This window comes from Macaca mulatta, chromosome 14, assembly GCF_049350105.2.
Source record: "Macaca mulatta isolate MMU2019108-1 chromosome 14, T2T-MMU8v2.0, whole genome shotgun sequence".
In the NCBI taxonomy this organism is placed as follows: domain Eukaryota; kingdom Metazoa; phylum Chordata; class Mammalia; order Primates; family Cercopithecidae; genus Macaca; species Macaca mulatta.
The window spans coordinates 49,829,094-49,857,010 of NC_133419.1; the positions used below are offsets into that span (position 1 = coordinate 49,829,094).

Here is a 27,917-nt window from a genome sequence, read left to right on the forward strand (position 1 = left end):
CAAAATTTACATCCCTCCAACTGTCCCAATATAAACACTACCCAGAGGAAAGGGAGGAAAGGTCTCTTTTCTCTAAAATAAGAAGATGCAATTTTTTAAAAAAAGAAAGTGGGGAGGAATCAGTATTCATTTTTAACCAATCTGGACATGTGTTAGAGGATATTGCTGAGAACAATTAGGGATGTATGAGTGAGAGGTTTATTTCTCACTTGCTTGTCAGGTCAGAAGACAATCTGTTTATTTTCCTGCTACAATTTTATTCGATAAACTGAAAGGATGGGAGCTAGGAAAAAGGGTATGAACAGGATGTGTGCTATCAATTTGTCAAATAAATAATCGTGCTTGGAAACAACAGATTTTATTAATTAGACAGGATGGTGTATTATTACCATTAAAGTGTTATATTGCATTAATTTTTATATTTTACTCGGCTACTAATTACTGTAAAAGATTTCGGGAATGAAGCAAAATAAAATCATGCCGCATTATACATAATGTAAAGATAGCGTGAATTAATTTGTTGGCCGCTCCCCGCCTGCCTCCGGGAGACGAAGAGGCATGGAAGGGCCTCCGCTGCTCGGCTTGCCGGCCGCTCCAGAGCTCCGCACCAGCGCTGCTCCCGCCTTGTCGCAGGAGGCAGCTGTGAAGACCTGAGGTTCAAGACCTGGCTCAGCGGCGAACTTGCTTGGTACCCTTTGGCAAATCACTTCTCTGAGGCCTCGGTTTCCTCTTCTGTAAATGTAAACATCCCTTCTTTTTTTTGTCTTACGGGGTGGTTGTAAAGATCTAACGAATTCCCGAGAGTAAAAGTGCTTTCAAATGTCAGAGGTGGGGAGACGGGTTGAGATCTAGCACAGTAAGAAGAGGCAGACAGAGGTGGGGGACATCCAGAGTTCAGACCCTGCAGGGGCAGCTCTGGTCAGACTTAATGCTCAGAGACTGCCAGAGTCGGGGGCCCGGATAGTTAGGGCTTGGGGAGGGAATTAGGGCTCTCCAAGGCCATCCAGCGGTCGTCTCAGCCACCCCCTCACTGGGCAGTGCCTGGGAGTGGGGGCCCATGGCCACACCCTGGCTGAGCCGAGTTCCTCACTGTAAATGCAGACTAGAATACACCTCCGTTGTCCCCAGGTGCTCACACCAGGGAATCCCTCACTGGGTATTGGCACAGTGGAAAAAAGCACGATTCTCGTCAGACAGGACCGGGTTTTAATCCCTGCGCAGCCACGCAAGAGCCATGTGGCCACAGCCAAGTCCCTTAACCTCTCTGAAGGGCAGTTTCTTCTTCAGTTTAAAAAACAAAAAACAAAAAACAAAAACTTGTTTGCTCAGGAATAAAATTCCCACGCTGGGCACAAGTTCTGGCTAAGGAGGCGGCGGCTGGGCCCTCACGAGGGTGCCAGGGTCCCCAGGGCTCCCCATGACAGCACAGCCTCATGGGGACTAGGAGCCTCAGCAGAGCCCTCCCCGTCCAGCTCCATCCAGGCGCTGCCTCCCGGGTCCTCGCTGACCTCCGCTCGGGCAGAAGCCACCAAGTCCCAGGGCGGCCCCCAAGCCCCACCCCGGGGGCGCGGTTCTCCCTCGCTCGGCGGCCGAAGCCCAGCCACGTTTTTCTCCAGGCTGGGTCTCCGCAGCCAGGGCCGGACGAGGGCCATTTCTCACGACCCACTGCCACCTACTGTCCGCAGCGGAGAACTGCAGACCGAGCGCGGCAGGCCTCTGGGAAGCTGCCACCGGGAGGGGCCAGAGCCCCAGGCGGCGCTCAGGCCCCTTGGCCTGGAGCCCCAGTTCCCAATGTGTTACGGATACGTGTTGCAGCCCTGTGGGAACAACTCAGCTGGCCACCTGAAGCCCTGATGCTCTGGCTTGCACTATTACTGGGGTAACTGGACCCCTGGGGACACAGGAGCACTAGGGCAAGGGCCTCCCTCCCCATTCGGCTACAGTCCGCTTTAGAGGCCTGAAAATCCTGCCCCTGGGTTTGGAGGGCTGTCTCTGGCTGCTTGAACTGGACCTGATGTAGGGCTTCCAGAGACAATTGTCCCTGTTTCCAGTTTCCAGATTAGAACTTCGCCTGTCCTGCAAGCCTGACCTGAGTCTGAGCTGGGCCTGCCTTCAGCTTTCTCCCTATTCTCTGGATGCCTTATGTGACCTTCTCTTGGGGCATGGATCAGGCAGCCCTGCATAAAAGCATGGTCCCAAATCTTGACTTCTCCACTCACAAGCTGGCTGATCTGAGGTAAGTGACTCAGCCTTCTTGTGCCTAGTTTTCCTCATCTTTAAACCAGCAATATCAATAGTAACTTCCATATAGGGTTGTCATGAGGATAAAATGAGTGGATATATATATATATACACACATACACACACACAAAGGAATTAGAACAAGGCCTGGCACACAGTAAATGCCTTATACGTACATAGTAGTGCATTATCCAAGCATTAGGGATTATCTGTGTCAGTGTTATCTGTGTGCCTGTCGCAAGACTTCCATTTGATTGTGAGCTCCGTAAGTGCAGAAATCATCTCTGATTCAGCCATGAATCCTCAGCTACTTGCACACAGAAGGTTGCAGTACCAGTTATCCATGCATTCATTCATGCATTTAATAAATATTTATTCTACTAAGTGCCAAGCACTCTGTCCCGGGTTTACAAATATTAAGACAGACAAAGACCCTTCCCTCATGGAGCTTATGTTGTTTGGAGAAGACAGAAAGAGAGCAAACAAGTAAGTTGATAAAATGGGTACATCTTGTAAAAAGTGCTAGAAAGAGAACAGCCAGACTCTTTGGAAGAGGATGATGGAGGAGGAGCGTGGAAGAGAGCTTTTGGATGGTCAGGGAAGGCATTGCTTCTAAAGGCCTCTGAAGAAGTGATAATTAAGCTGAAATTTAAATGAAAAGGAAGAAGCTGGTGCATGCCTGGGGTATAGGCCAAAGATGGACTGCAAAGGAGGAAACTTCCTAAGGTGATGGAAATGTAACAGTGGTTACCTAAGTATATTTATATAGTTGTCAAAACTCATCAAACTGAACCCTGAAAAGGAGTGAATTTTATTCATAAAAATTATGCTTCAGGATGGGCACAGTGGCTCATGCCTATAATCCCAGCACTTTGGGCCAACGTGGGTGGATCACCTGATGTCAGGCGTTCAAGACCAGCCTGGTTAACATGGTGAAACTTAGTCTCTACTGAAAATACAAAAAGTAGCCAGGCCTGGTGGTGTGTGCCTGTAATCCCAGCTACTTGGGAGACTGAGGCAGGAGAATCGCTTGACCCCGACAGGCAGAGGTTACAGTGAGCTGAGATCACACCATTACACTCCAGCCTGGACAATAAGAGTGAAACTCCATCTCAAAAATAATAATAATAATAATGCCTCAATAAAGCTGATTTAAAAATAAAAGATGGTAGCCAAGTAAAAAATCAAGGAAGAGCATTCCAGACATTGCAAAGAAAAGCTGATGCTTAGCCTCAGAAGCAGGGAAAATTTTTTGCATCCTGGGAAGGCCTGGATGAAGCATGGTAAAGAAGAGGGAAGGTAACAAGAGATGAGGCAAAACCATGACATGCTGGACTTGGTGAGGTTAGGATTTTATTCTGTGTGAACAGAAAAAGCCCTTGATTTGCTATCAAAAGTCCTAAACCCTGGTCTGGACTTTCTAGCTGTATTGTCTTGGATGAATCATTGAACTATTGTGAACATTTTTTAAATGTGTAAAATAGGACTACAAATGATATGCAGGGATCCCATCAAAGGGGGCTGCAGCCAGGGCTGACTATGAAGGCAGGCTGACTGACACCTGACAGCTGGGGATATACCCACATACTTTTATTGGGCACTCAAAAGATTGTTTATTGAATTAAAATAGTACATGCCTGTACGGAGTACAGACCTATGACCTTTCAAATAGCAGTTGGTGAGTGGTGGGGTGGAAGAATGGGAATTATTCCCATAATTAGGGCATTGACTAATTAGGGCATTGAGTCCTTCAGTGTGTCCTCACTTACCCAATACTGTTTTTCTCTCTTATAGGCAATTCTTCTTTTCCTTGGTCTCATAGCATGTGTCACAGTTTATTATTATGCATTTAAATTCTGTACATCTTTGTTCAGTGTCTGACTTTCTGTGGACTGCAAGTTCCATGAGGACCAGGACTGTGTCTGTTCTCTAAACCAATGTACCCCAGTATCTAACACTATCATTGGTACATAGGAGGCACTCAGTAAATACTACTTGAATGAATGAATGAATGAATGAATGAATGAATGAATATAACCATTTATCCAAGGACAATTAACTATCCACAGGGCCTTTCTGGTTCTTCCCAAATAATCCACCTTCTGCCCATTACCCTCTGGAAGCTCATCGCTTAAGCCTTCCTTTTTGGGTTTTCTCCATCATCCTCATTCTAAATTCAGCACTGACCAACCCCACAGAGTTTCTTTCTATTTTAATAAACATCTACACAAAATTAAGGAGATAAAGACTGGTGGTTGTGTTTGATTTCACACTGGTTTTGGCCTTGGATATTGTAAACTACCTTCACTTTAATTTGGTTTTCTGAAGTAGATAGGGTTGAATCGACTATAATTCCCATTTTCCACATGAGGAGCCACACAGTTGACGAGATGGATTGACTCATCCCATGGCATAGCTAGGGAGTGGCAGGGACACAGATAAACCCCGGGTCCCATGGCTCTAAATTCCATGATCCTTTTCCCTCCAGGTTCCTCTGCTTGATGGTTCTATGTGCAATACATTTCTCCCTTCACACCTTAGGCACTGATGGTGCATGACAAACCGTGGTGATGGTTCTCCACTGAGAAGAGATGATAAAGTCTCTCAGAAGCAATACTCTTCTTACCGTAAGTATCTAATCCACTTCCAGTGGCCATCAGAGCAAATGGAGGACATTATAACACGATTACGTGCATAGATCCCAAGTAAGGCCTCTAGAGCCAGATCTGCCAGGTTTGCATATTGGCCTTGCCACCTTCCAGCCCTCCAACCTTGGGTGATTTATTTCAGGTCTCTGTGCTACAGGCTCTTCATCCTAAATTGGAGATAAGAATAGTGACTACCATATAGGGTTTCTGGGTGAATTAAATGAGTTAATACATGTAAAATGCTTGGAAAAGTGCTTATCCAATAGAAAGTGGCCAATTGATGTTGTCCTTCCTTCCTTCCCTCCCTCTCTTCATCCCTCCCTCCCTTCCTCTCCTTCCTTCCTTTCTTCCTTCCTTCTACCTTCCTTCCCTCCTCCCTCCCTCCTACCTTCTTTCCCTCCTTCCTTCTCTCCCTCCTTCCTTCCTTCCCTCCTTCCTTCCTTCCCTCCTTCCTTCCTTTCTTCCTTCTCTTTCTGTATTTCTCTCTCCACTTCTTTCTCTGTTACTTTTTTTGTTCTCTTTTCTTTTTTCTCTCTTGCTCTATATTATTCTTCCTAAATTCCTGTCTCTTCTCTGAATGTAACTTCACAATAGTGCATTGATAAATATTTGCTGAACCAATACATAAATGAGTAAAGAAAAAGGAAAGGGAAGGAGGGAGCTGATGCCTGGCACAAGATGTGAAGAAGTGAGGATAGAACAAAACAAGATAATCTTGTGTTTTTATATGTTTGTTTTTATCTTAATGTATGAGCTATAACAGGTAAGACATTCTCATCCTGTTTTACCATGGGAAAGTCAACCAACCTCTCTGCACCTCCATTTCTGCATCTGTATGGGAGCAGCATTGAACTAAATAGTCCTTATGTTTTCTGTCTCTGAGTCTACAATTCCATCTATATGAAATGTGATGTTGACTTTTCCTAGCATTTGAAATGAGATGGGGAGGGGTTGAAATAAGCCAAATGTACATTTCCAAATGAAACCTGTTTCACCTGTGGCACCCATACAAGACTTCACAGGTGAGTACTTGCTTTGATCTCACCCTAGTGTTGACTTCTATCTCCTACTCTGCCTCTTAATAGCAATGGGACTTTGAGCAAGACACTCAACATCTCCAAGCTTCCCTTTCCTCATCTTATTATGAGACTAAATGAGATAATGCATTGTAAGATGCTAAGCACAGTGATCAACATGTAGTAAATGTTCATTAAATTATCACTGATGTACGTTGTTAAAGTGTATATATGACCTCAAGCCTTGACAAAACCCATTCTAAGGCCAAATGATGAGTTTCCTATTAGCTGGTATTTTGGGCATTTTATGACTAAGCATTCATTGAAAATCCACTATCTGTTAGAAACTGAACCTCATGATAGCATAGGGAAGTCAAGGTTCAAAGGATTACATGCATTTTTTCAGGTCCCAATATATTTCTCATACTTTGCTATATTATGCCCTTTAGTCCTTCTAACAACCCTGTAGGTAGGTATTGTTGGGGTTGCAGGAATGAATTGAACTCAGGAAGTTGCAGAAGTAGAGCCTGCAGGGAGCAGGTGTGATGGGAATTCACAGGACTCAACCTGGACCACACCCAGCTCCTTCCCCTCTGTAAGCCACAGTCAGCAAATATCCTGATTGCAGTGCCAAGGATGGGAGTGCTGTTGAGACTCTCATCAAACCTGCAGAGTGGGAAAAAATATGAGTACCTCCCTCATGAATTCTCAGTCCTTGCTTCTGGCTTCCTGTCCCTTCCCTTCTTTGACTTCTTCCACGCAAGGCTTGGGCATAAATAATGTACCTGAGCATGAATAAACACTGTGACTGGCTTCCCTCTCCCAGGGGATGTTTTGCTTTTGCAGCTGGATCTCTCATATCTTCTGGACCCAAACTCCAAGCCTCCACATTCTTACTTAATTAGAATCCAAAGGCCTTAACCCAGCACGTGGGCTCTTCCCCAGCCTCCCTCCCTCTCTCCCTCCCACCTGAGTCAACTTGCCTGTGGTTGTCTTCTCTGATTCCAGCCCGAAGACCCTGGTCTATTCGACCCCTCCTCATACTCCCCATCTCCAGGATTCTACTGATGCTGCTTGCTGCTTCTGCTGGAATACTTCACATACCCAAATACTGCCTCTACTTTAGGTCTCAGTTCAGAGATCACCTCCTCCAAGAAGGCCTCTGTGATTTTACAGCTGGAAATAGTTTTTCTCTCAGAGAAATCATTACAGCAGTGGTTCACAACTTTGAATATGAATTTTTGCACATGAATCAGCCCAGATATTTTGTTAAAATGCAGATTCACAGACAGTAGGTCGGGGATGGGGTCTGAAATTCTGCATTTCCAACTTGCCCACCCGTGATGTTTGCTGATGCTTCTGGTCTGTGAATTACCCATTGAGTAGCAAGTCATTGACCAATCTGGCTGTGTATCAGAATCACTTGACAAGCTTATTGAAACTGTGGATCCTGGGGCCAGAGGTGATCCAGGTTTTGTGGGGCCTGAATTTATTCCATCTAGAGAGTCCTTTTAAAAGTACATATATAAAGTTATGAATAAGAAATTGCCACCTATTGTCCCAGCTGCTTGGGAAGCTGAGGTGGGAGGATCACTTGAACCTGGGAGGTAGAGGTTGCAGTGAGCTGAGATCGCGCCACCGCCCTCCAGGCTGGGCAAGAGAGCAAGAGCCTGTCTAAAATAAAAGGAATTGCTGGATCTTCTCCCAGGTCCCTGGAAGGAGCTGTGCAAGTGAAGGGTCTTGACGTATAAACTTCACTAGCTGCAAGGTAAATCCATTTTTGCCTGGGGCCCACACAACAGCAGAATCTTGGAAGGCAGGAACTATATGTGTGTTTTGTTTTTAGAATTTCTCCAGGTTATTCATAGTGACCAATCCTAGACCTACCCCCACACCCCTTCTAGGAATAGAGCACTTGAACTCCTGTCCATCCACTTACCTCCCTCTATTCCTTCCATCTCCAAAGCGGCTGTGCCAGGCACTGGGATAGACCCCACAGAAACAAGGATCAAGGACAGGCAGGCTCCTGCCCTCAGCAAGCTCATGGTCTACTGGAAAACTGGTCACAGCTTCACAAAATGAACTCCTATCAGCTGTTCGTCCAAGTGCTGCAGGGATCAGAGGAGAGAACAAAACTCAGTCCTGATAAAAAGACAAGACTGGGAGGTCTCCCAGAGGGGCTGACATCGAGCGAGCTCTTACCAAATTACTGGGGCTTCTCCAAGCAGAGGGAACACTCTGTGCAAAGGCAGGGAGGCCTGAGAGAATATGTTCTCTTCAAGAACTAGCCAATCAAATCCATGTGTGGCAGAAGAGCAGGGCATATTTTGGGGGTTGGGGGCAGGGGGCAGGGCTGTGAGGAACGGGTATGGAGAGGTGGCTAGGCTCTCAGGAGTTGGGGCTCTTTGGGAGTGGATGGTGGGCAGTGGATGGTTTTCGGGCAGGGGACTAGCATGATCAGGTCTTTTTTTTACACGTGCATGCATTACTTTCAACTTCCAACAATAACTAGTTCTTTCCATGACATCACATTATTAGATCCAGAGACCTTTATTTCTTTTTTAAAAACATCTTTAGTTCTTTAATGACTATTTCTTTTAAAGTAATTGTTGAATGTCAGATAGCCTGCAAAGTATTTTGATCTTATTTATTCCTCCTACAAACTCTGGGAGGCATAATGGATGATGTCTATTTAACAGATATATGAACTGAGGACAGGAAAGTTTAAGGGACTTGCCCAAGGTAACAGAAATAGAAAATCTGAAAAGCCTTAAGACCCATAGACAAGCATGGTGCCAGGCACACAGCAAGGACCAAAAATGTTTGGTGAATTAAGAGATGAATGCTGAGGTTAAAGAGTTTCACTTGTTAAGGCAATTTAGGGAAGCACATGCCAGTAAGTTTGAGGGATGTGAGGCCTCCTTTCTGTTTCCCTGGAAATCCCAGGTTCTTGCTCCTGGGGGAGAAAAATTCTTCCTAATATCCATGCATGTGCCCTCCTACCATTCCCTTCCAGAAGCCATGCCTTCCTTATGCACTCTGCCTCAGTCAGAGAAAAGATACAGCAGAAGCACAGACTGTGGAACTTAGTGAAGAAAGTTGTTTTGGTGATTTTACGTGATTGCATGGCAGGTGGATTTTAATAGGGCTTTTCGAAACCATTGCATTCAATACAATTCAATTCCATTATTCCAGTTAGGACAAATGAACTTGACTTTAAACATATTTAGTGAGTGCCTAATATTGCTACTGGCAAGTGATAGTGAGTGAGAATCCCCAGGATACTGGAGGCCTCTGGAAACAGGAGTTGAACTTGACATAGATCCTTGATTTTAGTTTTCCCTCTGGAATACATTCTAATCTATAGCAAAATGTGGCTCCTCGTTCATGGCTGGGACCTTCAGCCATTTCCTCCAGTGAGTTCAGCCTCATTTCCCTGCTCTCCTTGCCAAAAATGATGATGGTCATGACGTTTCATAAGGAATGTGACAGTATTTTCTGGACTTGACAATAGCACAGGAGAAAAGAAAAGTTAGATCATTATGATTCTTCTCCTACAGAAGTTCAGAGAAGTTCAAAAATCTGCACAGTTAGGAAGTTGTGGCACTGGGGCCAGAACCCGATTTTCTAATGCCTGGTGGGGACAATTTCAATATCACATTATTGCTAGGTCACCAATCTGGCAGTTAATTAACATCTTTGTGATGATATGTTCACATGTTATTCTCTCATCTGCTCACACTTGTCAGTTTTTTCTTTCCAAATAAGCTGTAAACAAGTTATAGGAAGGAAGCTATGATTTCACTCCTATTCTCTTATATGCCAAACACTGTGAGGTATTATTATGGGGGGTACTAGGGTTACAATTATGAACAAAATAAACATACTTCCTGTCCTCTGACGGTGTATCATCTAACTGAATAACATATTTTATGACGTTTTGAATTTTTACTATGTCTTAAGTATTGCGTTCTCCACTTTACAGATGAGTACATTGAGATCCAGAAAGTAACCAGGAACTTGTCTAGAAGGGGAGAGCTGGGATTCCCACAGATTCCTGGATTTCTGCTTCCCAGAAGCTGGCCCAGGGCTGAGCCAACACAGTATGCTATGGCAGTTTAAACACATGGCTTTTGAAGTCAGACAGATTCAAATCTCAGACCAGCTAATTACTTGTGTGATCTTAGACAGGCTGTTTCCCTTTAAACCTCAGTTTCTACATCTGTAAAGTAGGGGTCATGACAACCGGCTCCCAGTTATTTTGTTACATGGGTCAGTTGAAAATATGAAGAATGTGAGACTCTTAAATGAATACCTGGTGCAGTGCAAGGGCTCAATAAACAGTAGCTATTCTCACTGTTACTATTAACCATTGGCAGACACAGCACCACTCTGCCTGCAGTTATGTGCATGGTGCTTTAATAGTTTCTTTTCCCCCTGAGTTGTTGAGAGTAAAATACTCTGTCCTCCCCGCTTCAGCTCCCCACATTCCAGAAACAGAGACCACTTACACAAGCAGCAACAGGGTCCATTTCTGTGACCAGTGGAGCCAATGGCCCACTCGTTGGAAACACCAGCAAGCAAAGTGTCAGGACTCAGAAGCCGCCAACAGGCTTCAGGACCCTGCCAAGCCCTCGTGCCCACTCGAGCAGCCAGGGGGAGGGGGTGACTATGGCATAAACACACGTTTGCTTTCATTTGGCTTAGCTGACTGTGTGTTTTGTTAAACAAATTTAGGTTTGGAAAAGATTATTTTTGGTACACTGCTGCATAATTAGATGAATTTTCATGAGTTTATTCTTGAAATAAACTTTGAAATTGTCCGTGTTTTACTGTTTTTTAATCATCTGCAGATACTGTTTTTTGAGACTTAGCATGAAAAAAAAACCTTGTTACATATCAGTTTAATTTAGATTCAAATAAAATAATTTTTTGAATTTGCAGCAACAACAAGTCTGCGAAAGTGGTTGTAACTGGTGCTGAGTTGTTTGAGGATCAAGATAATTACAGTATAAAGGATAAGAGAGAATATAATATCCTGGCATCCAGTGCCTATTCAGCTAATCCCCAGCCCTTGACAGATGTTCAAACACAGTATTTTTAAAAGCTGACTTTTAAAAAAACAGGGCAATTCACTTATTAGATATAAACAACATGATAAGAAATTCAAAGTCTGACATCCATTACGAACCGTCCGTGTTGAGAAGCGTGAGAGACAAGGCAGAAAGTCAAATGCGCTGTGCTCATTGCTGTAATGGGTGTCCAAGCAGGGCTGGGATTGCAGAAAGACCAGGCCCCCACTTTGCCAGGGGCACAGGTTTCATCTGTACCAGCCCCCGAGAAGCAGAGCCCCAAAGGCAGCTTCGATGATGCTGTAAGCCTACGCAGCAGCCTTTCTGGCGGCTGCTTGAAGCCGAGGCTGCCAGCAGCCAGCACCAGGATAGTTTGGCCGGCTTTAAACAATAGCCACGTAGTGATAGGTGGTCCATAAAGATGGTCAGGCAGATGGAGGGTTAATGAGTGGGGAGTCTGTTGGCTCAAAGATCACTCTTGTCGCTGGCCTCTGACACTCCTCCACTCTCATTCATCAAACATACTACTGAGCCTGAGTATCTGTTGAGAATCAAGGCTGACTGCTAGCCTCTGGGTTCAGAGAAGAATAAGACCTCATTCATGCCCTGCCTCCAAAATCCCACAGTGCAGCAAAGGAGATAAATTATATCCATTGACAACAACTACAATTATTATTATTATCATTATCATTATTAAACTTTGTTTATATGCTAAGCTTAATTCTAAGTGCTCTTCCTAATTCCCACAATAATTTTATGGAATAGGTGTTATTATTATGCCCATCTTACAGATGAGAAAGCTATGGCACCGAATGAATAAGTATGTGATGAAGTTATTTCTGACTGTGGCTGGTAGCAGTGGTGGAGGAGGAACCACAGAAGGCTTTATGGAAAGGGTAGGGTTTGGATTGCGTCTGTATGGACAGTGGGGTTTGAAACGTGGAGATCCAGAAAAAGGACATTCAAGGCAGAGAGAACAATGGAGAGAGAAGAGCAAAAATATTATCTGGTGAAGTAAGATACCAAGCTGCACTGAGGATGGCATGAGATTGTCTTTTTTGCCTTCTTATTGGAAAGAAATTCTTTATAAAAAGCCCTTGGCACCCTGGGAAGCACAGGCTCAACTGTGGATGCTGATGCTTCTTCCCTTTCTGTCAAATATTTTTTCTGGGGTCCTTAAAACTGCCTCTGTAATAGCAGTGGTTCCAAGGTGGCCAAGTGCAGAGGTTCAGGGGAAACTCCAGCAGATGCTTCTCTCCTGGCCTGGGCCTGGACATATAAGTCCAGGCCCAGGAAGAGCCAGGCTTCAGCATCAGAGGGTGCCAGTACTGTGGATTATTCCAAGTGCAAGCACATTCAAAAGGCAGACCACCTGTTCCACTTGTCTCTTGGTTTTCATTGCATGCTTCAATGATACATATCATTTCACTACCGCTAATCTGTTTTTAGTATTGTGTTAAGAATTACCTTATCTGCATAATACTTTAATTAACTAATTTATTTATCTTTAGAGACAGAGTCTTGATCTTTCACCCAGGCTGGAGTGCAATGTTGTGATCATGGCTCACTGCAGCCTGGAACTCCTGGACTTAAGTGATCCTCCGCCTCAGCCTCCCAAGTAGTAGAGATTATAGGCACATACCACCATGCTCAGCTAAGTTTCCTTCCTTCCTTCCTTCCTTCCTTTTTCTTTTTTTTTTTTTTTTTTTGAAACAGTGTCTCGCTATGTTGCCCAGGCTGGTCTCCAACTCTTGACCTCAAACAATCTTCCTGCTCCCAAAGTGCTGGGACTACAGACGTAAGCCACCACGCCTGGCTCAACTTTAAAACAATTGCTGAAAAGGATCTTCTTTCAGAAAATATTCCCTTTTCTCCCACCCCACCCATCCCCGACGTGCACACAGAGCACATCTTTCCATGAGGACATGCATGCAAGGCAAGGGAGAGGGGTCTGAAGATCATGCGAAGAGCCTGCTCTCTGTCCCCTGCTGTAGGGTGGCCAGGGCTGACACACTTAGAATTCAAATGGGCCCACCCTAGACTGGCTAGCTGTCATGGCCTCAGAGCCAAGGAGAAAGTGGTCAGCTGCTGGGTGTGACCTGTACTCCAGGAGTTTGCCAGACAAGTATTACTTGAGTATTTTCTAGAGACCAGATGTCAGCCACTCATGAGAGACAGTCTGTGTTGGGCTGTTTTAGCTCTTGCCCAAGAGGGCCATCAGGAGTGGGTGTGGGAGCATAAAGCAGGAAGAAAGGATTAACTTCTCTATCTCATGCTTACCCTGGGCTCCACCTCAAGGAAGCATGGGTCCCCACTCTGGTTTCAGCCACACACTCTCTTGGCAGCCTTCAGAAATGTACAAGGCTTCCAAAGAGCAGCCTCTTTCAAGGAACTTCTCAGCCCTGGCTTAGTTCTAGGGGAGGAGGTGAGCCTGGGCAGGGTGTGCCAGGGCTGTTCTCCTGCTCCTTCAGCTCCCCTGAGGTGGCCTCTACTCAGGATGTCCTCATGCTCCTGGGGATTCCTGAAACAACCACAGGATTCGAGGATGTGGGGCTGTGGTCATTGCCCTCTCACTCTTTACATGTTTATGACCAGACATCTCAGATTCTCTGAACTCAGGCTCAATTTCAAAAGCTTCATACCTTTTCTCCCAATATAATAATATTAACTAGCCTTCATGGAGTGTTTTCCAGGTACCTGATGCTGCTCTAAGAATTTTACATATATTATCTAATTTAATTCTCACCCAATCTTAAGGTCTGTAAGATGAGATGCACCCATGTCCTGGGGCTAGTACATGCCTATCCTTCCCCACATTTAACAGAGATTTAATTAAGGATGAAGATCAAATGACAGACAGACTGAACAAATGAATGAATGATGGGAGGAAAGAAAGAAGGTCGCCAAGAACATGAAAAGAACCACTGAGCTGAAAGTGAAAGAAACACTCAGCCACTTACTAGTTGGGAGTGACTTTGAGCAAAATCTGTAAGCCTTAGTTTTCCCTTTGTAAAAAGGAGTTACTGGCACTAGAGTAAAGGAAGGTATAAGTTGTGAAAGTACTTTAATTTGTTTATAGTAAGTGCTCACTTGTTGTTAAATGCATATATATATATTTTACCTAATACAGGGACAGATTCCACTTTTCTGTATGGCCTGTCTTGGGGAGGGTATCGGAATTCTTGGAAGCAATATAAACATTCTGATGTCTCCTTACACAAATAGAATTAGAACCACAGCTTTTGATTATTTTTTAAAATGTCTGTCCAGTCTGTGCTTGATCACCTTCAGTAACAGGGAGGTCACTACTTCTTGAGACATTTTAATCCATGGTTATGTCATACAGTCTTCATGGTTGACCAGTTGCTCTTTGCATTGTGCTGTCCTGACTGCCTCACTGGACGAGAAACAGAGCTTTCTTGTCCTGGGCTTCAGCTCTTCTCAAATTGGAATGGAAAAGTATAGATTCATAGAATGTCAGAGTTTAAAGAGACTTAGAAACCCCCTATTCTGGGTCTTTAATTCACAGGAAACCAGGAAATCTCTATGCGAGAGACAGCATTTCAATTGGTTGGCAAGTGGAAAATTCTTTATTCAGCCTTTGTCCAGAGTGTTGTACTGAATAATTTCTCCTTGGAATATATTAAGAGGAAAGGCACTTTGGCTTCATATGTATGTACAAGATGCCTATTTCAGAAATGAATTATTTCTCCTAAAACATGTTCTATGGTGATTGTGGTAGATTGTTGCAGTAATGGATTTGAATTGTTCACATCATCCTATACACCCTTGGGAAGTGCACTTTATACTATTCTGGTGGCTATGTGACTTGCTTCGGCCATTGTGATACAAGAGGAAACTTGAGACGTGTTTGTGCATTGAGACATCCTTTCTTACTTCTCCCATAACCCCATGACTGCCTTCTCTAGCTTGATGAATGTTGCTCTGTGGCCCCACCAATAGCCAGCTAATCCCCAGAAACAGAGCCACCTCACTGACTGGCAGTTAACTGCAGATACTTGAGTGAACCCATTTGAGACTAGCAGAAGAACTGCCCAGCTGAGCCCAGACCAAATTAGCAACCCTCAGAGTCATCAGCTAAATAAATGGTTATTGGTTTAAGCTAAATAAATGGTTGTTGGTTTAAGCCACTAAAGTTTGGGATGGTTTTTTATGCAGTCCTCCTCCAAATAAAAGCATATGGATCATTTCTCTAACTAGCCTGTCAGCTCAGAACAACCTTGTAACTGACAAAACCACTGGTCACAAAGTTTAAAGCTAAACAAGGAAGAGTTCTTTTACTTGAGCTTTTACTTGAGTTTTTACTCTTCAGTTAGTAAAAATTTAACAACCATGTTAAATGCATCATTTAACAACAAGGATATATTCCGAGAAATGCATCAGTAGGTGAGGTGATTTTATCATGGTAGGAATGTCATAGAATGTACTTAGACAAACCTAAATGGTATAGGCTACTACACACCTAGGCTATACGGTATGGCCTATGCTCCTGGGCTACAAACCTGTAGAGCCTGTTACCATACTGAATACTATAAGCAATTGTAACACAATGGTAAGTTTTGTGTACCTAAATATATCTCAACATAGAAAAGGTAGAGTAAAAAATACAGTACTCTAATCTTATGGGACCACCATTGTATATGTGGTCCATCATTGACCAAACTGCGGTTATTCAATACATGACAGTACATGTCTATTCTGAGGTCCTGAGATCTTGCTGAAGGTCACAGAGCCAGCTGGTCATCAGAGAAATCAGAATTTAAACCCAAGTAGGCCTGGTTCCAAAGTTTACACTCTAATCTTTTAAGGGAAGCCTACCAGATCTTTCTTCAGGGCCTTTATCTCCATAGAGTCTATGGGCTGTGCTCCTGACTTCCTTATGAAGCCTACTTTGCTACCACCACACAAGACTGGGACCCACCGTGATGGAGCTGTCACAGAAGGAAGGGGAAGAAGGAAATTATGCCATACTCTGCACTAATAATTATAATCACTAACACTGACCTCTACCACTAACTATGTGCTAGACATTCCTCTAGCACCCTACGTGTATTATCTGATTGAACCCTCACCACAGTCAACTATAGGTATTACTAACCCCGTTTTACAAATATTTAACTAAAATGGCCCAGTAAATAAAGAGCAAGAATTTAAACCCAGGTCAACTGGCATTGGAGCCAAGATGTTCACTTCTGTGCTGTGCTGCTTCTTGACAGTGATCCTGGGGTTAGGAGATTTACTTAGGTGGGCTTCTGAAAACCAGGTAGTTGGAAAATCTGCAAGGTTATTTGCAGATACTGGAGCCAATGCTTCCTGCTCTGCGCCTGGGTTGCTTAGGGCAATGGAGAGTTTATTGCTTTTTTCTGTTCATTGTTTTTTAAATGGTCTCTGTATGTTCTAAAGACTGCTCCCCAAAGGCCGGAAGAGAAAACACAGTGGCCAGTCCTTGGTCCTCAGAGCCCCATAAAAGAATACAAGCATATCTCAACATATTTTTATCACTGTGGCAGTCGCTGTGCTAGGTCACCCCCGTATGGTGTATTAGTTAGCATGTTCCTTGCCACTACCTTGAGACATCAGTGTGCTATCCCCATTTTACAGATCAAATTAATAATACACCTCAATTGATAGAACTCTGGATAAACCGTATTTTCATGTAATTGGTACTTTTCCAGGGTTGCAAAATAATTTAGCTCAGTAAACATTTTTCCAACAATTTTGTTTGCTTCATTCATTTACTTAGCAAACCCTTTTCCACAGAGGTAAAATCCCATTAATAGAAAACTCTAGGGATATCCAAATTGTTTTCTTGACAGAAATTCTGATAAGATGAGTAAGTGACTGCAATTCTTGTTACCAACCTGTGAGATTCTGTAATGTAAACAGGTGAAATGTCTTGGTCACAGAGTTCCACCGCCAGTTGAGTGAGTGGACCCTTTAACATCTGTGATTTACCATATGGATTCTCTAACCCCACCCCCAGAGTGTCTTCATTTTCTTGTTGCCCTTCAAGTTCTGTTGGTTTTGTTCAGATGTTTTTAATGAGTTTGTCCTGCGGCAGCCAGGGAATGGCTAACAAGTCTTCTGGGCCCTTAAAAACCCATTAGAATGTTATTTCTTACAAAGTGAAAAACTAACCTCATGCCAGATGCAAATAGGGCTCAAGCCATCAGAAATAAAGTTTGATTCTGAAGGAAAATTCCACTGAGACATGAAAGTTCTTCAGCTTGGGGAAAATAGTCTTTGATGTCTAGTCTGACTCGGCAGTCTAATATGATTATTAAGAGCATGAGTGTTGCAGAAGTTGGAATGGGTTCAAACCCAGTCTCTTTTCTTTTATATACTAGCTCAGTGATCTAGGGCATGTTGCTTAACCTCTCTGTGTTTCAATTATCTCACCTGAAAGACCTAGGAATAAAAATAATACCACATAAAACTATTGTAGGATTAAATAAGAAATTATAGGTATAGCAATTAAGATTATATTCAAGTATAATTACAAAAGCTACAGAAAAGTAACTTGAATTAGTAGAGGCTTATTCCTCCCTCATTTAAAATAATTTTAAAGATTGGCAATCCAGTATTGACAAGGCAGTTCCACAGTTGTCAGGAGTCTAAGGCTACCTCTACTTTTCTACTGCACCATTTTTAGCACTGGCTTTCATTCTCAAGGTCACCTCATGCACCTCATGGTTCAAAATGGCTGCCAGGTACCAACTCTCAGTCCACATTCTAGACCAGAAGCAGAAAGAAAGGTGGAGGGACAGAGGACATGAAGTCATATCTCTCACATGGTTATTTCAGGACATTTCCTGGTAGTTCCAACCAACACTTCCTTAGATCTTTTGGGTCCTCCTTAACTGCCAAGGAAATTGGGAAATGATGATCTGTGGTTAGACATTCGCTACTCACAGTTAAAACTTGGGATTTTGTTTGTAAAGAAGGGGAGAATGGAAGTGGATAGTTAACTAGCAGTCTTAGCTGTACCACTCAAAGTACTTAAAACAGTGCCTGTTACATACTTAGCTGTAAATCTGTGCCTGAAATAGGAGGTAGCCTCTGTATTGAATTGAACACAGCCTTTGGAGTTCAGCAGACTTGAATTAAACCCTACCTCCATCCCTAACTGGGGATGACATCGTAAGCAACTTATTGAATTTACCGATGAGCCTCAGCATTCTTGGTTATCAAATGTAGTTGTATATATTGGCCTTTTAGGATTTCTGGGAAAATAAAGTGAGAATGAGTATTTAAAGGGCCTGGCACATAGTAGATGTTTAGTAAATGTAAGTTCCCCTCTCTATGTCACCCCATTAAGGCTTAGACTTTCAGTGCAAAACAAGGATCAGAAGAATAATCCCCACCCTGACCTGGGAAGTGGTCAGAAACCTCCCAGAAAATAAAGCCATGCTTTGCCTCTCAGCTGCCTGCTCTCTGCCCACAAAGTGCTAAAGTCAGTGAAGCCAACCCTGTAATCAAACAATACCAGATACTTTAATTATAGTTTTTTTGCCATGATCTGAATCACTGTTTTCGTGTGCATTGCTGTGAATTAATCTCATAACAGTGGAACAGTGGTGTTAATTCCTTGATGCATAAAGAAGTGTTTTAGCTATGGAGATATTCCACAGAGAAGGGAATGGCATTCACATTTAATTAGCTCCTACTCTCTGCCAGGCACTGAGCTGAGTGCTTTGTAAACCTTATGTCATTTTTTTTCACAATAACTCTGTTTGATAGCTATTACCCTCCCATTTTATAAGCGAAAGCAGAGAGACTCAGAAATGTTAAGCAACCTGGCCAATGGCACAGTTTGTGCAAATCCCAGACCTGAGATTTGAACCCATGTTTGTCTAATTCCAAAGCTCATGCTCTTGTCATCATATCCTGCTATTTTGCTGCCTTCTCAGACCCCAGACCAACCCGTCTTTAGAACTGGACTATTGTGGCTGGGCGCAGTGGCTCACACCAGTAATCCTAGCACTTTGTGAGGCTATGGTGGGCGGATCACCTAAGGTCAGGAGTTTGAGACCAGCCATGCTGGCCAGCATGGCAAAACCCCGTCTCTACTAAAAATACCAAAATTAACTAGCCATGGTGGCATGTGCCTGTAGTCCCAGCTACTTGGGAGGCTGAGGCAGGAGAATCACTTGAATCCAGGAGGCGGAGGTTGCAGTGAGCCAAGATCATGTCTGTGCACTCCAGCCTGGGCAACAGAGTGAGACTCTGTCTCAAAAAAAAAAAAAAAAAAAAGAATTGGACTATGGAGCTAGCTGGTAGAAGAAAGAAAAGAAGACTGGGCTGCAATTTGGCTCAGTTCTTCTGAGTCCTGGTTCTGATCTCACAGCTCAGAGACCTCTGGTGAGGTATTGTCTCTGGGGCTTCATTTTTCTTGTCTGTAAAATAGTTGGCATTGGGATTTAATGGGATGGTCTGTGATCTCCCTTGAACATCTGAGAGTCAACAATTATAGAGGGAAGGTATCCACCCTCATATCTGTACGTTCCAGTAAATATTCTCAACTATACCTGACTTGTTGAAAATAAAGAAAAAATAAGATGTAGTCTCTATCTTAGGAAAGCTAAAGTGAAGTTAGGAGAAAGAGCAGCAGATTTTATGTAAATATATGAAAATACTTGGAGGTGCTTTCTAGAAAATAAATCCATCCTAAGGTCTATGTCAGAGGGTAGTAGGCTTCTTGTCCCTGTCAGAGATCCTATACATATGGCTGGATCGCCATATAATAATGGTGCTATTACAATATTGAGCTTTTAGGCAAAAGGATATCTGAGACCAAACACCCACCTAAAACATGGTCATTAGAATAGAACGAGAAGATACAGACATAGCCAAATTGAAAGTCCCCGTTCTGTCCCCCAATTCCAGTCCCTAGTGGCAACAAATATAGTGGACTTCCCTCCAAATCCCTTTTCAAGATATTGTCCTACTAATCACATGTCCTGAAATTTCTATTCAGCATGACCATCTTTCCATGGTGACTCCTGAATGACTGACTTCATTCCTTTTACCAGCGACACGGTGTTCCACAAATGAAGGGGACAAAGTTCATTACTACAGATATATTTTATGCATCCTGTTCTTTGCTCATTCCTCTATCTCACCCTTATCTGCTAAAGATATTTTTAAAATTATTGGCTCAGATTAATTTTTAAGCTTATTTATGGTGCTGTTTTCTTAAACATCCACATACAGCTTTAAAAATAGACATGGTCACTTTTGTCAGCATTTTCTCTTCTGACTTTGAACTTTGATAACTTGTTTCAGAAAATATCCTTCTGTCTTCTATATGTCTGTGGATTGAGTTTTAGCTGATACACTTGGGCTTGGCTGGGCTTTGCTTTAAGCTGTAGCTTGGGATCAGTTCTGCTCCAGGTGGCCCTTGTCCTCCTGGGATCAGTGAACTAGCTGGGCATGTTATCTTCATCGTGACTGTTGATGCACAAAATGCTTTATGTATTTGCTCATGTCGTGCCTACTAACATTCTACTGGAAAGCAAGTAGCAGGGCCAACCCCAGAGACCTGGGGTAGAGGATATTTAGATCCCACTGGGAAAAGAGAGAAATAAATATCACATGCCCATGATTTTTAAACAATAATTTCATATTCTTTAGTTGTTTTATAGTTTTATTTTGTATAGATCTTTATCTGTATTGATTTATACATGCAAGTGTATGTGTATATGTGCACATTAGAGATCTAATGTTAAACAAGGGAGTGAGCATAAGATATGGTGTCAGGATGTGGGAAGTGAGCCACAGCATCCTCTGCTAATGATGGAGAATGATGAAACCACTAGATCACTACTTTCCAAACTGGAAGGCTGGTGCTCCATGGGGAGGGGTTTATTTGGAATTTACAGTTCATTGATCATAGAATATATGATGTGGGTTTAGGTATGGGAGAGCTTATCAAATTAAGATGCCTATATTAGATTAGTTTTAGGGCTTTGGTTAATGGTGGACAGTCTTACCCAGGTTTTAACCCTGACAAAACAAGCACTTTTTTTTTTTTTTATAGAAAACCTGCAGGAAGGCAGTGGTAATAGACAAGGAATAATTTCAGGTTCAAATATAGGATATAAAAAAGCAAAAAAGAGACAATCAGATATGCTGAGGTACAGTTTTCTTCATTGTGTCTGTCCTGGGAAGAATGACAATGCACCCTCCCTTCCCTTCTACTCCAGGCTTCAGGTGTGAGGAGGCTGCTGAATATCTGTGAGCAGGACAGAACAAAGTATGGGGCTTTCCTTCAAGCCTACAGACTTGAAATATTCATTCAACACTTATTTACTAGGGAAGCTAATCACTACAGGGTAAACAGTGAAGAGTGAAGACTACCAGGGGTGGGGCTCTGCTTCTCTACCACACTGAACTATTCCACCTGGCCGCAAATGTGCATACCTCCCTTAGCAAAATGAAGCCCCCCAGCTAACCAAACCCACTATTCTCAGGATGCTATTCAGCACAGGTCTTTGGGAAAGGTCCTACACTTTACTGAGAGGCTTATCAAATATTTTGTTTTCGAGGTATCCTAACGTATATCTGTCTCACTGCTGCCCCCTGCAGATTGCTATCCAATTCAACAGCTCTCTAGAGTACAACACAGCCACTGACCTATTGCCCTAGAAAGAGGGAAGCCTCAGAAGTCTGAGAAATCAGCTACAGTTGCCTTCTAACTTGGGCTAATGCTAGGGTTTACTCTATTAAACAACACAGTGGCTGTCTGTGGCAGGAGCCTAACAAAATGGTAATAGAATATATGGGTGTTTCCTCCAGCTTAGAGACCCGGTTTACTTACTTTTCCTGTGTGATTCTATGTGCCCCATCCCTGTTCAGTGCCTCCATGCAAAGTCAAAGCCAGCAGGAAATCTTCCTGGGAATGTTACCATTTATTTCTCTTTTTTATATAGCTTATCTTTGGGGAAATGCAGAAAGATTGCAGAAATAAAGCATCTTGTCATGGGGGATTTTGTGGAGCAGGGCTTGTCAGTCTTGAAGTCTTAAAGAGTTTAGGCATGCACTTCCAAGAGTGTGTGCCAGGCCTCATATCTTCTCTGTATAGCTTTGTGCCTTTCAATCATACATAGTATTCTCTTTGAGAGGACTTCTCTCCAATACAATTTTCTTGATTTCCCTCCATTTCTCAAAACCTTTTAGCATTCCGTTTGGTACCCCTTGAAGACTGGCATCTTGGGCAACTTCCTACTGATCTATTTCTCCATTGCTTGAGGTGGAACCTTACAGGGTTGTCAGGGCCTCTGCAGCCAAAGTTTCTACCCTTTCAGCATCCTTGTGAAGGCTCAAAAGGAGCCCTGTGATTAGAATTGGGGTGGACAGGGAAATCATAGAGGTCTCAGCATTCAACCATTTTTGCTGAGTTCTCTCAGTATCCCAGCTGGGAGAGGAGCCCCTCAGGACCGAAAGCTTGGCATATGCAGTGTCCCGTGGTAAATGCACAGTGCAGTCCATCACAAATTTGTTCCCTTTATTGAGAAGAGTAAGTGATCTAATACTTTTCATGTGGCTGTGGAAGTGCTTAACTGTGACACTTTGTAAACAGACTAACTGGCTGAAATAAGAGAAGCAAAGGATTCCTTCTAGTTTAGCAAGCGGCTATATTTGGAATTATGGATTTATCGATAAAGGCACTGCCTTAATATTCTGTCTTCTGGATTCCATTTAAATCGTTTTTTCTTGACCCACAATTATTTGCTTTGATCAAGTATTGGTCAGGATACTCTTAGTTGCAAATGACAGAAACCTAACCCCTGCCAACTTGAGCAGAGAAGAGAATTTAAGTGGGGCTAGACTCAGAGACTCCAGGGTCTCCCACAACACCATCAGCACTTTTCCTACCCTTCCCTGCCATGCCTTCCCTCCCCCTTTGAATTGGCTCAGCTCCTCTGTGAGTTGGTCCTATTCTTTCCTCCTCCAGCTTGGCTTCCTCCGTGTAGCCAGGAATGGTGGTGGTGTCGGCTGACATTGCTGAAGACAGCTGGAGGCTTACAGCACCTCGGCCAACACCAGAAAGAAAAGAAAATTTTTCTTTCTAAAGTTTGCATACCAAATCCCAAAGAAGGTTGCTAAGTTGCCCTGCTTGAGATGGACTCTCATCTTCAAAGGGTTGCTTCAGAGCCTTAGGTGAATATTTATCTGGATGCTTTAAAAAGTGCCAATACCTGAGCCCTGTGCCCAGAGATTCTGATTCAATTGGTCTATGTGGAGCTTGGCTTTGTGTAAATGATTCTAATGGGTAGTCAAGAGCAAGAACCACTGCTTTAGACTCATTTGTTCACTTATTCCTCAAAAAACCCCACACATTTTTGAACTCCACCCCTGTGCTAGGCAGTATACTAGGTACTGATAGAGCAGTGAACGAGAGAGACAAAAGCATTCTCCTAAAGTTCACACACTACAGGGGAATACAGGCAATGTGCTCATTAATAAATAAATGGTGCTAGCAAATAAATAAGTGTCATCCAGAGAATTAAAACAGGACCAATGTTTGCATGATGGGATGGAGCCAGTCCTGAGCAACTTGGAGGGAAGAGTATTCTGGGCAGAGGGAACAGCTATTGCAAAGGCTGAGAGGCACAAACAGGCTTAACCTATCCCAGGAATGGAAAAAGGCCAACGTGGCTGAAATACGATGAATGAAGGAAAGAGTGACATGGGATGAGGTCAGAGAGACCGAGAGCAGCCAGCTGCCATGAGGCTTAGTAAGCCAGGCTGAGGGAAGTGGATTTCATTCTATAGGCAATGGATTATTGGCAGATATGAAGGACTGATGGGATTTGATTTATATTTTTAAATGTTTATTCTGGCTGCTGTGTGGAAAAAGGACTAGAAGGGTAAGAGAGGAAGCAGGTGGACCAAGTAGGAGACAAATGCAAATGTCCAGATGAAAAATGCTGTTTGCTTGTACTAGGTTGGTTTTGGGGAGAAGTGAATGGATCCTGGCTAAGTTTGTGCAGTTGAGTTGACAGGACACTAGAATGTAAGCCCCTTTGTTATTCTTTTGATATCCCCAATATCTAGAGTGGGGATAAGGGGGTAATGTATATGAGCCAGTAAGTGCTCCAGAAATCCTTGTTAAATTAATAAAACCAGAGTCCAGAGGCATGAGGATGGAGGAGAAGGAATGGAAATAAAACTCTGAGCCTGCATAGCCAAAGAACAGACTCCTCTGATGGAGGCCTGTGCCCAGCACGGTGCTAACACATAGAAAAGAGGAGTGGAGGGGGACACAAGTGCTAGCTGGAGGAAAGTGTATTTAGTGCCTCTGAAGCTTGTCTAGGAAGCAAAAATATACAGGAGAGAGATCCAGAAAAGGCTTTCAGCTCTGCTCCCAGGCAAGAGGTTTGACAGAAGGAGACACCGCATCACCATCACAGTAATGAGATTTAACAACTCTACTAGTCCAAGTATAACTAGTACAACCAGTCAAGAGAGCTTAGTGAAACTAAGTAGGGATATATCCTGTGATCCAGTAATCCTAGTCTTTACCCTGTTACCCAGAAATCCTAGCCTTAGTTCATTTTTTAGAAAAATTCTTATGTGAGTCTAACTGGGACCCTGAACAAGGATGTCTGTCATGATAAAGCTCAGAGTAGAGTGAAGACAATACAAGAGTCTATCAGTGGAAAACTGGATACATAAAATGAAGTAGATGTTATGAAATAATATGCAGTTGTTAGGAGCATCAAACTCTGTATGTACAGAACAGCATGGGAGACTAAAAACATAGCGTTGAAAGAAAAACATATGAGAACACCATAGATTAAACATAGAATAATACCAATATGTCGATTAAAAACATATACACTAATGGCATATTTACAAGGAAACGTGCATATTTAAGGGCATATGTCAAGCACATTAGAGTAGATATCAATGAGGATAGGGAATAGGTGTAGAATTAGGGATTATGGTAGGAAGAATAACAACCTTCCTCCAAAGATGTCCACGTCTTAATTCCCAGAACCTGTGAATCTGTTTTGTTACATGACAAGTGGGAATTAAGGTTACAGATGGGATTAAAGTTGCTAATCAGCAGACAGAGAGCATATCCTGGGTTATCCAGGTGAGTTCAATGTAATCACAAAGGTCCTTAAAAATGGAAGAGGGAAACAGGAGTCAAAGGAAGATATGACTAAGAGAAGGCAGTGTAAGTGGGACTAGGCCCGAAGTTACTGGCTTTGAAGTTGGAGGAAGAAGCCATGAGCTAAAGAAAGTGGGAAGTTTCTAGAATCTGGAAAAGGCAAAGAAACAGATCGTCTCCTACAGCCTCCACAGAAGGAATGCACACTGCCAACACCGTCACCTTACCCCAGACCATCTCCTAGAGCCTCCACAGAGGAGTGCACCTGCCAATACCTTCATCTTATCCCAGTGAGATTTGAGTTGGACTTTCCATCTATAAAACTGTAAAGTAATATGTTTGTGTTGCTTTGAGCCACTCAGTTTGTTGTAATTTGTTACAGAAGCAATGGGAAACTCATACAAGGGTAGAGGGAGTCACAGGGACTGATGGGGTAACCAACATGCCATGAACCGAGGAGTCTGAATAACTCAGCTCTCCTCATCTAAGATTCAAAACAACAGCAGCAGCAGCAGCAACAACAACAACAATGTTCAAATTGAAGGGAGAGAACAAGAAAAGAAACACTCTCAAAATATAAAACCAGATTCCATGGAAAACCACATACCTGAAACTGAGCATTCATTGTGTTCTAAAGACCAAAGTAAGAACCTTATAAGCATGATCTCTTTGTTGGTTCTTGGAGGACGGGGTACTGGGACTGGCTTTCTGGTGCAGGGGAATGATTGATAATAATGATGATAATCCCACAAAGCCTGTGCCTGTCTCCCCCTCCAGTGAACATCATTGTCCACATCTTTAAACCTGCAGAGAGAGCCCTTCCTACTTCTCTTCTCTCCCCCTTGTCTCTAGCCTCAACCCTTGTTTCTGACTCACTTACAGCACCAAGCACAGCACCTGGGGCACAGTGAATCGAGATCTCATGTAGAGCTGAGCCCATTTTGATGCTTAGGAAAGCTTCCGACTATCCTGTTGCCCACCACATCCCAGAGATTTTGTATCAGCGAGTCCATTCATAAAAGAACCCTGGGACTTTCATGAGCTATTTCTTCTAAACAACTTAGAGCAACCCTCAGGGCCCTAGTGTGATGTTTGTGTGTCTAATTTCCGTGAGCTATTGATAAGAGCCCACTCCAGCCAGCTAGTTGTCAGCCTCTACTCCAAGGGCCTGGAAAATGTACTATTTGCAATTACTTGAAAAGAAACTAATTAGCTCTAAGGAGGAAACCATAGGTAGAAATGACTAAAATCAGCTGTTCAACTGTGCTTGGCAAAAAATTAAAAGGAGTAGGTAATGATACCTCACATTTGTTTTATTTGAAAGAAAAGTAGGAAGAAGGGGGACCTAGGTAGAAGGGGTTTCCGTGGCATTTTCCCTGTAGGGACAGGCCTCTGAGCACAAGCAGTGTCAGCCTACCTGTCAGGAGGATGAGGGTTGTGACGTGTCCTTGAATGCTACGTTTGAACTTCGTTCAGTGTCAGGCAAAGGAAGGTATTTGAAAGGAGGAGTGATGGTCAGCTCAGGACTCTCTAAGTGTGTGTTGCTCTTCAATATAAGTGTTGGACTTCTGCATTTGCTAAATAAGTTATGTGTTCTCTTTTAGAAGTAGCCATCGTGAATCATTTTTCAAAACAAATTTAAAAAACACAATATTACCATTTCTTAAAGCCTGGCACTTGCCTGGTATGCAGCAAGCAAATGGTAGCAGTGAAATAAGGGGTCAGCACCCTGGCCATGGTGCGGAAGCCACCTCGGATGAGAGAGGATTGCGACAATATGGAGGAGAGATGAAGAGGCAACAGCAAGAGAGCAGAGAAAAAATGCTTCCGACATGAGTCAGAGCAGTAACAATTCAATAATAATAACACTGGAACTGGACATTTATCAAGTGTTTGCCATATGCCATGCTTTACATGCATTCTCTACTGTTATTTCCATTTCACTCTTAAGAAAGCTGAAATTTAAGTACTTGTCCAAGGTCACATGGCTCCTAAGTGGTAAGGCGACTGTTCTGAGTGCAGAAGAAGACTCTGAGCAAAGGATCTGGGTGTCAGTTCATTTGCGAGGTGACTCCATGAAATAACCAGTAAAGATGAGAAACATGAAATACAGAATGGAAAGAAGATAAACGTTGAGTTATCCAGCTACTTACCATGATGAGCAACTGGAGCTCTGTCTTGCTGGGGAACTCTCTGAGACAGAGCAAAACACTCTTGAGTTACTATTCCATCCTAGAGGCAAGAACACTACGGTGTTAATCTATAGATCCCTTATCTGCCACTGGTTGATGCTGCTTCAGGGATATTAACCCTCCACCCTTCCTGCTTATCCTGTGCTCAGGCTGCTTATGCTCCACAGGTGCTTGCTATAAGCAGATCTCAGCACCAGAGAACCAAGGTCACCATCAGTATCTGCTACAATGATCCCACATGCAGTTTGCCTGGACAGTCTCAGTTTATGTCTATTGTCTGGGAATAATTATTAATTTCCTTTTTACTCTCAGAAGTGTCCTGCTTTGGATCATGATTTATATGGCCACTTCTGTAAGAAAAGGAACAGATTTTCAAATCCTGCTTCATGTGGTGCCAGAATCTCTGCTTTTTGCCTCTTTCTCATCCTCTGTGAGTGCAATTGTGGCTTTCCTTATCAGGTGTTCGGCAGTAGCCCTGGGTGAGGTAGGAGGATGTGGGTCCTGGACGACACATGACTGCTCTCCAGAACCTAGAGCACTTCTCCAGGTAAGTCCTGGGTCACCATATCAGCATTGCATGTGGTGCTGATTAACACACAGCTTCC

The 27,917-nt window shown here is 43.2% G+C and overlaps 2 long non-coding RNA genes across 3 annotated transcripts in view; one reads left to right on the forward strand and one right to left on the reverse strand.

Annotated features, from left to right (window-relative positions):
- Window positions 1–342: 342 nt before the first annotated feature.
- On the reverse strand, window positions 343–27,854 carry LOC100425978 (uncharacterized). Of its 2 annotated transcripts, XR_013404531.1 has the most exons (3): window positions 27,274–27,854; window positions 7,845–8,013; window positions 343–5,056 (listed from the first exon to the last, which is right to left on the reverse strand). It is a non-coding gene; the product is annotated as an uncharacterized LOC100425978 (long non-coding RNA). The 2 variants fall into 2 exon arrangements; XR_013404530.1 differs by lacking the exon at window positions 27,274–27,854 and having other exon boundaries at window positions 7,845–10,752.
- LOC144334562 (uncharacterized) overlaps window positions 998–27,917 on the forward strand; it is a 28,599-nt gene continuing 1,679 nt past the window's right edge. The window contains exons 1-4 of the long non-coding RNA XR_013404529.1: window positions 998–1,879; window positions 2,052–2,236; window positions 4,783–4,868; window positions 27,772–27,859. This is a non-coding gene — a long non-coding RNA (uncharacterized LOC144334562). The remainder of the gene's footprint in view (window positions 1,880–2,051; window positions 2,237–4,782; window positions 4,869–27,771; window positions 27,860–27,917) is intronic.